At 43.6% G+C, this 12,638-nt stretch overlaps 1 protein-coding gene and 1 long non-coding RNA gene across 13 annotated transcripts in view; one reads left to right on the top strand and one right to left on the bottom strand.

The window, feature by feature from the left end:
* The window catches only part of LRP1 (LDL receptor related protein 1), a 312,513-nt gene that overhangs the window by 19,583 nt on the left and 280,292 nt on the right, over window positions 1-12,638 (top strand). The window lies entirely within an intron of this gene.
* Window positions 9,089-9,810, bottom strand: LOC310756155. The gene is made up of 2 exons (XR_014544729.1): window positions 9,517-9,810; window positions 9,089-9,486 (listed from the first exon to the last, which is right to left on the bottom strand). It is a non-coding gene; the product is annotated as an uncharacterized lncRNA (long non-coding RNA).

The following is a 12,638-nucleotide window of genomic DNA, read 5'->3' as shown; positions in this document are numbered from 1 at the left end:
AATTGCATTGGCTTTTTTAGCTGCCGCGTCACACTGTTGGCTCATGTCAAGTTTGTGGTCAACCAAGACTCCTAGATCCTTTTCACATGTACTGCTCTCAAGCCAGGTGTCACCCATCTTGTATTTGTGCCTCTCATTTTTTTTGCCCAAGTGCAATACTTTACATTTCTCCCTGTTAAAATTCATCTTGTTTGTTTTGGCCCAGTTCTCTAATCTGTCAAGGTCGTTTTGAAGTGTGATCCTGTCCTCTGGGGTGTTAGCCACCCCTCCCAGTTTGGTGTCATCTGCAAATTTGATCAGGATGCCCTTGAGTCCATCATCCAAGTCATTGATAAAGATGTTGAATAATACCGGGCCCAAGACAGAACCCTGTGGCACCCCACTAGTCACTTTTCTCCAGGATGAAGAGGAACCATTGATGAGCACCCTTTGGGTTCGGTCAGTCAGCCAGTTACAAATCCACTGAGTGGTAGCATAGTCAAGACCGCATTTACCAGCTTCTTTACAAGAATATCATGGGGCACCTTGTCAAATGCCTTGCTGAAATCAAGGTAGGCTACATCCACTGCGTTCCCTTCATCTACCAGGCTTGTAATTCTGTCAAAAAACGAGATCAGGTTAGTCTGACATGACTTATTTTTCAGAAATCCATGCTGACTATTGGTGATCACAGCATTCCTTTGTAGGTGCTCACAGACTGTTTGCTTAATGATCTGCTCCAGAATCTTCCCTGGTATTGATGTCAGACTGACTGGGCGGTAATTATTTGGGTCCTCTCTTTTCCCCTTTTTGAAAATAGGGACAACATTTGCCCTCCTCCAGTCTGCCGGGACTTCGCCTGTTCTCCAGGAATTCTCAAAGATGACTGCCAGTGGTTCTGAGATCACATCTGCCAGTTCTTTTAATACTCTTGGATGCAGTTCATCTGGCCCTGGAGACTTGAATACATCTAAACTAGCCAAGTATTCTTGTACTATCTCCTTAGTTATTCTGGGCTGTGTTTCCTCTGCTGAATCATTTGCTCCAAATTCTTCAGGTCAGGCATTGTTTTCTTTATTGGAGAAGACTGAGGCAAAGAAGGCATTGAGGAGTTCAGCCCTTTCTGTGTCCCCTGTTTGCATTTCACCATCTTCTCCTCTGAGTGACCCCACTGTTTCTTTGTTCTTCCTTTTGCTACGAACATACCCATAAAAGCCTTTTTTGTTGCTTTTAACCACATCTAGGGATGCGAGTTTGAGAAAGGCTGGCTTTGATCCTTTACAGCCTATCAGTCTAAAATGTGATGGATGCCTGTTGTTTACTCTCCCAGGGTTTATCTTGTCAATTGTCACACTCATTCCTCAGACCACCCAACCAGGCACTCTTGTCTTGGGACATGGGTGCATGCTTGCCATTCTCAGTCACGTGCCCTGTGGAAGATCCATCTGGTTGTTCATAGTAGCCCCTTCCTGGGTTGGATTGTATGCCTGAATGATGGAACTAAATAATTATTTTACAGTTTACACTGCTGAATGCCCTATTGTGTCTTCGTTTAGAAGACATAAGAACACTTGGCTACTGTAACCCAAAGACTGCTGAAACAACATAGGAACTGTGCCGACAATACCTAGTAGGCATTCTGGGCTTGGAATGGCCATCTCTGTATTTTTTTATCAGGGATGGCTAACCTGTGGTGTGTAATTCCCCCCTCAAGCAGCCCCCCCCCGCTTCCATGCTATGGAGGCTACCACCAAACAGTCCAGCTTCAAAACTTATCCTTGCAAACAGTAGGTTCAGATACAGTGGTGCCTCGCAAGACGAAATTAATTCGTTCTGCGAGTCTTTTCGTCTTGCGATGTTTTTCGTCTTGCGAAGCACGGTCCGTCGCAACTGCGCCTCTTCAAGCGGCTTTAGGAAAAAAGCGAACAAACTCGCAAGACGTTTTCGTCTTGCGAAGCAAGCCCATAGGGAAAATCGTCTTGCGAAGCGACGCAAAAACCAAAAAACCCTTTCGTCTTGCTTGTTTTTCGTTTTGCGAGGCATTCGTCTTGCGGGGCACCACTGTAATCAGTTCCACCTCCATTATTGCTATAACCAAAGTACTGATAATGTGGTGGTAGTAGTGACATATTCATGCAAATTTAAAGCAGTTTCAATTTTAAAGCATTGTTTTAATTTCCAAAGAATTCCAGGAACCATAGAGTTTTTAAAGAAAAGTATTTTAATCACCGAAATCCCTGTCTGGGTAGTCATGATGGTTATGCTGACTTCCTTCTTCCGTATGGGCATACACCCTAAGGGGTGATTTCACAGCCTTCATGTTTTGGACAAGCTCTAGGCTGGGCCCTAATTCTGTTGGATTCTCAACATTCAGTGGCTGCAGAAGTCATCATGCCTTGGATGGTGCTGAGAAAAGGTTTTCTCAGTCCATTCTGAGACTTTCTGCAATATCATGTTGCTGCCATGCAGGCTCTGTGTGGTTCAGCCTGCTTTGCTTGCACCAGAAGAAGAAAACACTTTGGTGTCCTTGTAGAGCATGAGAGAGAGAGATACTTTTTTTGTTTTTGACTGGTATGAATCATGCTGTTTCTGTCTTGTCTAACATCTTCTCTGTGCTTGGTCTCCTCCTAGGCCAGGCATGGGGAACCTTCGGTCCTCCTTTTTTTGCTGAACCCTAACTTCCATCAGCCCCAGCAAGCATGGGCCAGAGATGATGTGAATTGTAGTTCAGTGACACCTGAAGGGCCAAAGGCTTATAACACCTGTTCTAGGCCCTACAGTCACAGGTGGGGAGAGTGCTCTCATGCTCGGGTCCTGCTCAAGGGTTTCCCAAAGGCATCTGGGTATTCTGTTGTTATGTTCATCAAACAACCCAAAGTAGAGGGACAACAGTATGGGGTGGATGTGCCTGGAGGGTGGAACATGATAATGATAATATGAAGAGACATAGAAGAAGGCAGATCATCTTCAACAACTGGAAAAGTAAGAGCTATGCTTCTAGAGTTGGATTTACTAACAAGATCTCATATTCAGTAGTGACTATTATTTTAAATCACTTGCATGTCTTTTGTTAAATGGTAGCATTCTGTTTTTGATTTAACCCTTCTGTACTTGTGGGTCCAGTGCTATAGTCAGTATCAAAGCACAGGGCAGCAAGGAAAAGTGGTGTCACCATCACTCAGGGGAGAGGAGATTCTCTCCCACCCCTCTGACCCATCCACATAATAAGCAAGAGTATCTGCTGTGATCTGGAAGGAGGAGTGTGCTTTATTCCACTCACTTCTCATTGGCTGAGAGAAGGAAAGGGGCTGGCTCTTGAAAGAAGACTCTCTCCTACGCGATGTGGGCCAGAAGAGAGTTGAGCATTCTACACACATACAAAAAACGTTCTGAAAATGCTTTTTTAAAAAGCGCTTTTAAAAAGACATTGAATCTTCCATAGGCTCACCATCACTATCTAGTGTCACATTGTATATTGCACTTAAAACACACTTAAAACGTTTTATTTTCAGCTGTATAGCAGAGTCCTATGTCTGCTGGCAATAGCCCAACATCTGCCTTGCTTTGGGCTGCATACAACTTATGTCTTACTCAGAGGAGAGCTTTTCAAATTAGTGATTTCCATTAATCATTCCATTAATTTAAATGAGACTACTTTGAGACTTGTGAGTCTACTTTGGATACAAACCAGTGTCTTGTGTCTCGCCACTTTTTAAAAAAGGGATATAATGCTGAGTTCATAAATTTTCATTTTTTAAAATGATTTGAATTAACAAGCCAAATGAGCAACCTCTGCACCTGGCCAAGTCCTCTGGTGCCTTCTAGGGTTTTTTTTGTTTCAGCCGTGCTGTTCTTCTTTGGTGTCATCTGGCCCTTGTTTTATAGCCACACTAGTATCATGGTGGAATCCTGTCATTCCACTTTCTTGTAGCATACTGCTCCTTGTGATGTGGAGCCTGGACCTGGAATATGCTTTCCTGCTGCTCTGAGAATACACTCCTTTCTCTTGGGTGAAAGAAGCATTTATTTCAACAGATATATATATATATATTTGGGGGGAGTAGTATTTCTGTCTGATCTCAAAGGTTCCAGAGAGACAGCAGCATTAAAACCATATTTCTTTCATTTGCTGTTTCACAGAAAACATGGGTGTATTTAAATCTCTGTCCTCTGCAATATGTGTGAGCTGCTGTAGGGTGCTTGACATACCCTTCAGTCTGCAGAGACAGCATAAATTGCACATATGCTGCTAAACATGAAAGGCATGCCAGGACGAACTGTTTATTTGCCCTCTTCTACTTAGGCTTTTTCCACTCCTGCCTTCTAAAATGGCTGTCCAAGCCCTCATGGGAAATAGGGGGAAAGAAATCCGGGGAAGAAGGAAATGAAGATTCCTTTAGTCCAGGGATGATTGTCAGGCAGTCTGTAGGCCAGTTCCAGTGGTTACCGGCACTTTATCAGGCCTCCATATTCCTGCAGTTGGAGGAAATGTGGTGAATGGAGGATCACTTCCCAGGCCGCACTGTTTCTGTGGGTTCTGCCTCCCTTTCCAAGCTGGGGATGTTTGGATTTGGCAGGGGTATTGTCAGCAGTCTGAAAGATTCCTGGCTGTACAATTGCCTGGTCAAATTCTTAGTTTGATTCTGTTTTAGCTAGGTGGGATTTTTAAGAGGTGGGATAGAAATTCAAGAAATAAATTAATCGTGTCTCTCTCCCCTCCCCCTCCATTTTTTTTTTTTGCATCCTCAGCTAGATGATCACAGTACTCATTCTTTCTTTTATTGTACCATGTCTCCTCTTCAGCTCCAAACAGTTATTCTTAACTGGTCCTATGGTGGACAGTGTGAGTTTCCCCCCCTCTTGACTTTATGTATCAAATCTCACAGCAATCTCGTTTTTGGAGTGGGCATCTGTTTTGAGAGTTCTGTTGCTAAATAGTCCCCCCCCCCCATGCAATCTCCTACTGCTTGCATCAGAGTTGTACCTTTGCAAGGCATTTAACTTTGTGCATTCTGCTGTTTATTATTTTTAACACCAGCAGCAACCCTCCATCCTCCTCTAAAAATTCTGCTTGCCATAATTTGGCTGCTTTGTTGGGAGAGGAGTTTAATTCCCACCCCCTACAATTCGGTAAAAGCTGAATACATAATTATTTACAGACCAAGTTTATGGTTCTTGTTTTTCCTGTTGATTTGCCTTTTTCAGCTACTTACGCCTAATACCACTTTGGCAGAGCACACTGTGCAACAGCAAATACTTTCTGCATTACAGCTAAGCTAAAAATTCTTGTTTTTGTCCTGTCTGCCTTAAAGAAAAGTGGGGCAGGATGAAACTGCTTTCAAGAGCTGTTCTGCTGAGTCTCGCTTCAGTGCATAAGGAACTATTTTCCAGTGTTCCTGGCTGTCATATATGCTCAATATAGAATAGAATAGAATAGAATTTTACTTACTTTTTTTCCCCAAAGAAGTTAACAACAGTAACAGACAAGTTGCAGTCTTGCAAACTCTTGAATCCTTTCTAACTTCAAATCAGTAGTGTCACTCAGAACCTTAAAAACTGCTTAAGAGTACAATCCTGTGGCTTTCTACTTAGAAACAAGTCTCACTGAGTACAATGAGGCTTGCCCCTAGATAAGTGTCTATAGGTTGCAGGGCTAAGACTTTCTAACATAGAAAGCAGAGCTTTAATTTGGTTCAGGGGATGTGTGCATCGCTTCACATCGAAAGGGGAAGTTAATTGAGTTTAAACTTGACTTTTCCAGACAAATCAATTAATGCAGCTAAATGATGTCACTATGCCAAAATTAAACAAAAGTGACAAGTTCTAAACCTAATTATTGTTGATGCTATCGGATGAGAATTGTTGCAGTGCTCACATACATATTATGGTTTGGTGACTGTTAACTTAAAATACAACTTTCTTGTGTAAATAGGTGTCAGATAACAACTATCCCTAGGTGTAGGTACCCCCTGGGTCTGAGACGGGGAATCCGTGGCCTTCCATTTGTTATTGGATTCCACCTCCCATAAGCCTCAGCCAGTCTGGTCAGTGATCAGCTCTTCTATGAATGCTAAAGGACTGATCACGTTGACCATACATTTTCCTTGCATGCCATACTGAAACAACAGAACCACTGTATTGTTTATTTTTCATTGTTTATAGATCACCTCTTAGGACAGAGCCCTTCCAAGGTAACTTTCAACAATCTAGAACAATATTTAAGATGCAGCCAATTTAAAATTAGAAAACACATTCACTGATAAATGACAGAATAATCAGGACCATAGGAAGCTGTCTTATACTGAGTCAGACCTAACTTGCAGAATCCCAAAATTTTACACTCCCCCCCTCCCACAGGGTAGGTTGGCTTACCTGGCTAGGTGCCACCCATCTTGCTACGGCTGGGGGGGGGCAAGGGTTGGTCAAGGGCTTGTCGGCCCAGGCTCACCTTTGTTTTCTTAACAGCTTCACTGCTCTTGGTCTTCATTAGGTAAGTGTTCCTTACCTAACTTTGGGGCTGGGATGCGACCTGCTGGGCATTGTGCGGATGTCGGGGCCTGGCTCCAGGCAGTTGTGAAGCCTCAGAGAGCTCTCACGTTTGGAGCCCAGTTGCGGAGCCTCCACAGGCCCCACGGATGTCCGGGCTTGGCTCCGGCCAGCAGCGAGGCTTGGAACACTCACTTCTGGGTTAAAACTGTTCGCAACCAAGGTGTTCGTAACCAGAGGTACCACTGTGCCAGCCTTTATCATCCTTGGGTTCCCAGGTACTATTGAACTACAACTCCCACCATCCCTGACCTCTCCCCTTGCTGTCTAGGAATGATGGGACTTGTAGTCCAACAACATCTGGGAACCCAAGGTTGAGAAACGCTGGTCTGTACTGACTGTCAGTAGTTCTCCAGGGTTTCAGACAGGAGATATTCCTGGCTCTACGTGGAGATGCCATGGAAAGAACCTGAGACCATCTGCATGCAAAGTGGAGGCTCTACTGCTGACCCACAGCCATTGACGGGTCCTAATTATAACGGTAACCAGTAAAAGACGTTGAAACACTCAGCTCAGTGTTGACTATTAAGTATGTATGTGGGATTGCTCACTGGGAAAGTACTGAGGCTGTGATAAGCTATTCTTTAAAATTCCTGAGAATTATGTAGGTTGGTGCTGCAGTCTTCAAAATGGTTCTTGTCATGCAAAGCTGGTGTTTTTGCTTCTTTGGGGGGGGGGGAGGGGGAGAACTGGCTTGAATGTTCTCTAGAGCAGGTGTGGGGAACCTCTGGCCTTCCCTGAGGAGCTGTGTAATTTTTGCAGATTGAGCCAGACCCATTCTTCGGTGTGCCAAGCAGATGAGCACAATTAGCAATACCCCCCCTTTTTTGTATACAACCCCAGAGCAAAACAAGTCTGGAAATTCCAGCAAGTGGAGAAGTCAACTTCAGTCAAAAGGACTGACTTGAGAAGTCGCAGTTTCCTTTTCGGAAGCTGTAGATGGAAGCTTGTGTAGAACATGCTGGATAGTAGCAGCCCAGTTTTGCTGCTCTGTGCTTGACTCCAGCTCCCTTGTTTTATTATGGCCTGCTAGGAAAATTGTTGTTTTAACGTGTCCAATAGCTCTTTGAAGCCCATCAATCTAGTCCATTTACTTAATTCCATGCAGGGCTTTGTTCCCCGAGCGCTGTTTTAGACATCTGAGATTGGCTTAGTGAATAACGAGTTTGGATAATGGATTTGAACAGCAGCTTATTGTGTCTGGTGGAACAGTCAAACAAGTGTATCTTTTTGCCTCTTTTCATTTGGTGGCAAGTGGGCTTGTGCCAAGAACAGTTGTAGCGTTCTACCTGTTAACAAATCCCTCTTAGGGTTACTGGTGCCTAATGAAGCTGTGCTGATTATAATGATGAATAAATCAAAGCCAGGATTTATCTTCCCTTACCACACCCCATGGCCCATTTTGTTTCAGTTTAGGTTCTCAGGCATTTTACAGCATTGAGGCTGTAAAAATGCATTAGGCTTCCAGAGAAGGCAGTTTTTTAGTGCTTTGGGGGAAAGTGCCTGGTTCTGTGATTGTTCAACAAACAGACAAACAGACACCCCACAGATTCAGGGTTACTGTGAGGAAGGGATGAAATGGAAGTATGAGAGAGAGCTTTTTGCCCAGTTGAAAAGCTTCAGCTATCCAAGCTTGATTGATGACATGAGAAGGCTTTTTCCGTTTTCCTGACTAATAATTCCTGCCTTTTATGTGATATTTCACACAATATAATTTTACTGCTGGAAACCTAGTGGAAATTTAGTGCTCATTTCCATGCTAATTGCTTCCAGGAAAAAAAATTCATTTGCAACCCAATTTACTTGGGAAAACATGGGAATTTTGCACTGTAATTTTTCATGTAATGAAATTTAGAGCGGCATCCCAGTGTACAGTTCTTTCCTGCCTTTTGAAATTTAGCATGATATGGCAGCCTATCGATCAGAAAGCCACAGTTCCATAACACAGCAGGTACTGCAGTGTAAAAGAAATGTTAGAAATCAGGACAGAAGTGCTAGCATTATAACAACAACAACAACAACAACAACCTAACACAATAAATTCCACATCTGAATGCAGTCGTTGGCTCCTTGAGGAAAGGGCTGGTCTAGGCCTTTTGAGAAGCCATATTGGGCCTATATTGGAAGGCTTAAGAGGCAGCTTTTTTGAACTGCCTAAAAAAGCTGAAGGGCACAATGAAAAGATAAGTGGAGTGAATTGGGACCCCCCTTTTAAGGCCCTTATCAGGATTGTTTGCTCAATGCAGAAGCCTCTGCTGTGCCACCTGACACCTGTAGGCAGGCTTTAGGTTTTTGGATTGAATTACTTGAAGCAACAGGAATGTTTAAAGCCCTGAAAATAGAAGTGCATTTCCCAAGGTTCCTACTGCTTTTCTGGTAGTCTGTTTAGTCTCAGGGATCAAAAGTTCTTGCAATAACAAAGGAATGTACAGTGGTACCTCGCAAGACGAAATTAATTCGTTCTGCGAGTTTTTTCGTCTTGCGAAGCACGGATTCCCATAGGAATGCATTGAAAATCAATTAATGCGTTCCTATGGTCAAAAAAAGTCCAAACAAAGCCAAATTTGGTACAAAAAGAGTTTATTAAGTGCTCTTTAAAGTCACACATGCTGTAAAGAGCATTTCAAAAATTGAAGGAACAATAATTTAAGTTTCTAAACATGACAGAAAAGCATTTAAAAATCACCAAAGTGTACAGTACTGTACATACATTTTCTAAGACTCTGGGGGACCACTCGAAGAAGGTTCCTCTTCCACTCTTTGCTTCTTGCTGAAGAACCTGTCCATGGTCTGCTGCTTCATCCGCCTTTTCAGCACCTCCCTGAAAGACGACATGACCCTCGTATCAAAAGTGTTCGCAAGGTCACGTGTCAGGTCCTTGTCAGGGTGGTGCCGCTGTGCAAAAGCCTGCACATCTTTCCACTTCTGGCAAATGTCCCTCAGTTCTTTGGAGGACAGCCGCTGTGGAACGTAGCCCTCCGTCGTCACAACCTCCAGGAACTCCGCTGCAAAGTCTTCAGCCGCAGGAACATCAGAACTGGCAGCCTCTCCATGCCTGACCACGCTGTGGATTCCAGATCTCGTCTTGAACTGGTCAAACTAGCCTCTGCTTGCCTTGAAGACTTCTGGCTCGCCTGAGGTTCCTGGCTGTTGCCGGACAAGGTCTGCGTGCAAGGCCTTGGCCTTCTCACAAATGACGGCCTCAGTCACTGTGTCCCCTGCACGCTGCTTCTCTTCTAACCAGATGAGCAGCAACTTATCCACCTCCTCCAGAACAGCTGGGCGGTTCTTCATGATCCTGGTGACTCCCTTGGCTACATCAGTCACAAGGATCTTCTCCCTCATCTTCAGGATGGTCCCGATGGTCGATGGATTCCTCCCATACTCCCTGGCGAGGTCTGTCACACGCATTCCACCGTTGTGCTTCCGGATGATCTCCTTCTTCATTTCCAGCGTAACCTTCTCCTTCTTCCTCTCGCCGGCCTCTGCAGCAACAGTCTTCTTGGGCCCCATGGCAGCACAGCTCCTACCTTCGCAACCCCCCCCCCCAAAATAATCAGTGCTTCACATCCAAAAAATTCAAAAGCACCAAACTTCCTAGAAAACACACAAGCTTCCAGATTCTTGCAAACCCCTTCTCAACTATTCCCCCAGCCACCCACCACACAGAAATCCAAACCCAGAAATCTTTTTTTTTAACAACAGCAGAGTGCCTCAGTGGTCACAAAAAATCATAAAAATGCAGAAAAAACACACACAAGCTTCCAGATTCTTGCAAACCCCTCCCCAAACCAAGTCCTTGAATTCCAAACACCCCAACCCAAAATCCAAACCCCCCCAAAAAAGTTTTAAGAGTTTAACTTACCAAATGGCTGCAAAAGAAGTTTTGGAAAAGCTTCAAAAATCACCAAAGTCTTCAAAAACCTCAAAAAAGGCTACCACACCGCGTGCTATGAGTTGCTCCTCGAAGTCAAGTCGCAACTGCACCTCTTCAAGCAATGCACCCTGGGTATTAACGGTTTTAAGAAAAAGGAAACAAACTTGCAAGACGTTTCCGTCTTGTGAAGCAAGCCCATAGGGAAATTCGTCTTGCGAAGCAACTCAAAAAACGAAAAACTCTTTCATCTTGCGAGTTTTTCGTCTTACGAGGCATTCGTCTTGCGAGGTACCACTGTATCTTTGTCTCCCCTCAACGTGACAAATGTGGCCATGCTAAGTAGCAAAAAACAATTATGTGTGAGGAACCTCTGGCCCTCCAGATGTTGCTGAACTACCACTCCCAGCAGCCCTGGCGGCATGATCAGGAATTATGGGAGTTGCCGCAGGATCCCCCACCTGCGATAGAGAATGTACTTGTCGTTCTGTGTGAGGAATCTCCTCGGTGCCAGCACAGCCAGTTAATTTCTCTCAATTTTTCTTTTGAGGGGAGTGGGGACTTGCAATCGAATGGTGGATTTTTCAAAAAGTTAAGTAATCTTTAAGAATAAATTTTGCTAGTGGGTGACGGGTGGGGAGGAAAGGAGACTTGAAACCTTGTTGTGGAGTGACAAAGATGAAAACAAGATGCTTACTCTTCCACCTTGCAGTAGAAATAGCAGCTTATTTCTACTTTTTTGTGCTCTGCCCACAAAAAGTATGTGGGTGTAACTTTGGACTCCTGGAAAAAACGAGTGTAACTTAGGGCTCCTGGGAAGAGCTAAAGGCAGGTTGATTTTGAGCTCTTGTCCGTTTGAAGTACCATCCTTCTCCCGCCTACTTTAATTTTCCTTATCCTTTTGGGGCATAAATCCTGTCTCAGGACTCATGTCCAGAGGTTCCTAGTATCCTCCAAACTCATTTTCTTTTGTTTCACTTGACTTTTTTATTGTTTAGAGAAGGAAGCACTCCATTTTAAATTGCTTCCTGAGAGTGCTGGCTGTCCCAAAGGCTCTGTGCTCCTGCTACAGGATGTGAAAAGTGTGAATATCTTTCCGTTTGGAGGCAAGCACCTTACTTCGTTCCAGCTCCCAAACTTCCTCGAGCATCAGAGTATAATATATATGGGTGATATTCAACTAAGTTTTACTCAGAGTACGCTCGCTGAAATGAATTAGCATGACTTAGGTCCATTAATTTTAATTGGTCTACTCTGGGTAAACCTTAGTTGAATATCCCTCCAATATGTTATTACTTTGATCAACTAATTCCATGGTAGCCAGTGCTTCCATACTACACGGACTTGAGTAAGATGCCTTTTTGCATTTCTTATACATTGTGCCTTAGAAGTGTATATACATGTGAGTAGCTCTTATATAATCGTAGAATTATATAAGAATTATGATTTGTAGAGTTGAAATAAATGTCATTGACTTTTTTTTTTAGTATCCAAATGAAAACTCAAATTTGTTTGTTGCCCATAGGGCAAATACTAACTTTTGATTCAGTGTTTGTATTCTGCTTTCTGAACAGGGTTGAGCTCAAATATTATTTATTTATTTATTATATCCCGCCCATTTGGCTGGGTTTCCCCAGCTACTCTGGGCAGCTCCCAACCGAATGTTAAAAACACCATACAGCATTAAACATTAAAAACTTCCCTAGTACAGCAGCTTTTAAAAGTAGCAAACTTTTCTATCAATCTAATCATCTCAAAACCATAATGACATATAAATGAATACACTTGTGTATGGGGGGTGTATGGGGTTCAAATGGCAGGGACAAGTTGTTGTTTTTAAGCCTCTCTTTGTCTTTCTTGCCTGCTCCCCACCCCCAACCAACTCCATGGCTGTTTTAAATTGTAAATATCCTGTAAATATCCTATTTTTTATTTGTGTGTATGTCATGTCTAGTCTAACTTGGTAGACTACTTGGTTTTGGCCAACCCTATGTATTTTTCTGCTTGTGGGATGAATTTTTCATCTCTGGGTCAGTGCATTTCTTGAACACATTAAGCTGCCTTGTGCCAACTCAGATCATTGGTCCACCTAGCTTAGTGTGGAAAGCAGCAGCTTTCCAGAATTTGGGAAATAAGACTTTGCAGTCTTACCTGGAGATGGGAGGGATTGAATCTGGGGCCTTGGCACTGAGCCATGGCCTGTTCCTGAAAACATAGTGTACAAGCTGTCCTGCTCCAG

The sequence above is a fragment of the Podarcis filfolensis genome (genome assembly GCF_964270895.1).
Source record: "Podarcis filfolensis genome assembly, chromosome: 2".
Classification (NCBI taxonomy): Eukaryota; Metazoa; Chordata; class Lepidosauria; order Squamata; family Lacertidae; genus Podarcis; species Podarcis filfolensis.
Note: the sequence above shows the minus strand (reverse complement) of the source record. Positions and strands in the feature narration are given on the sequence as shown.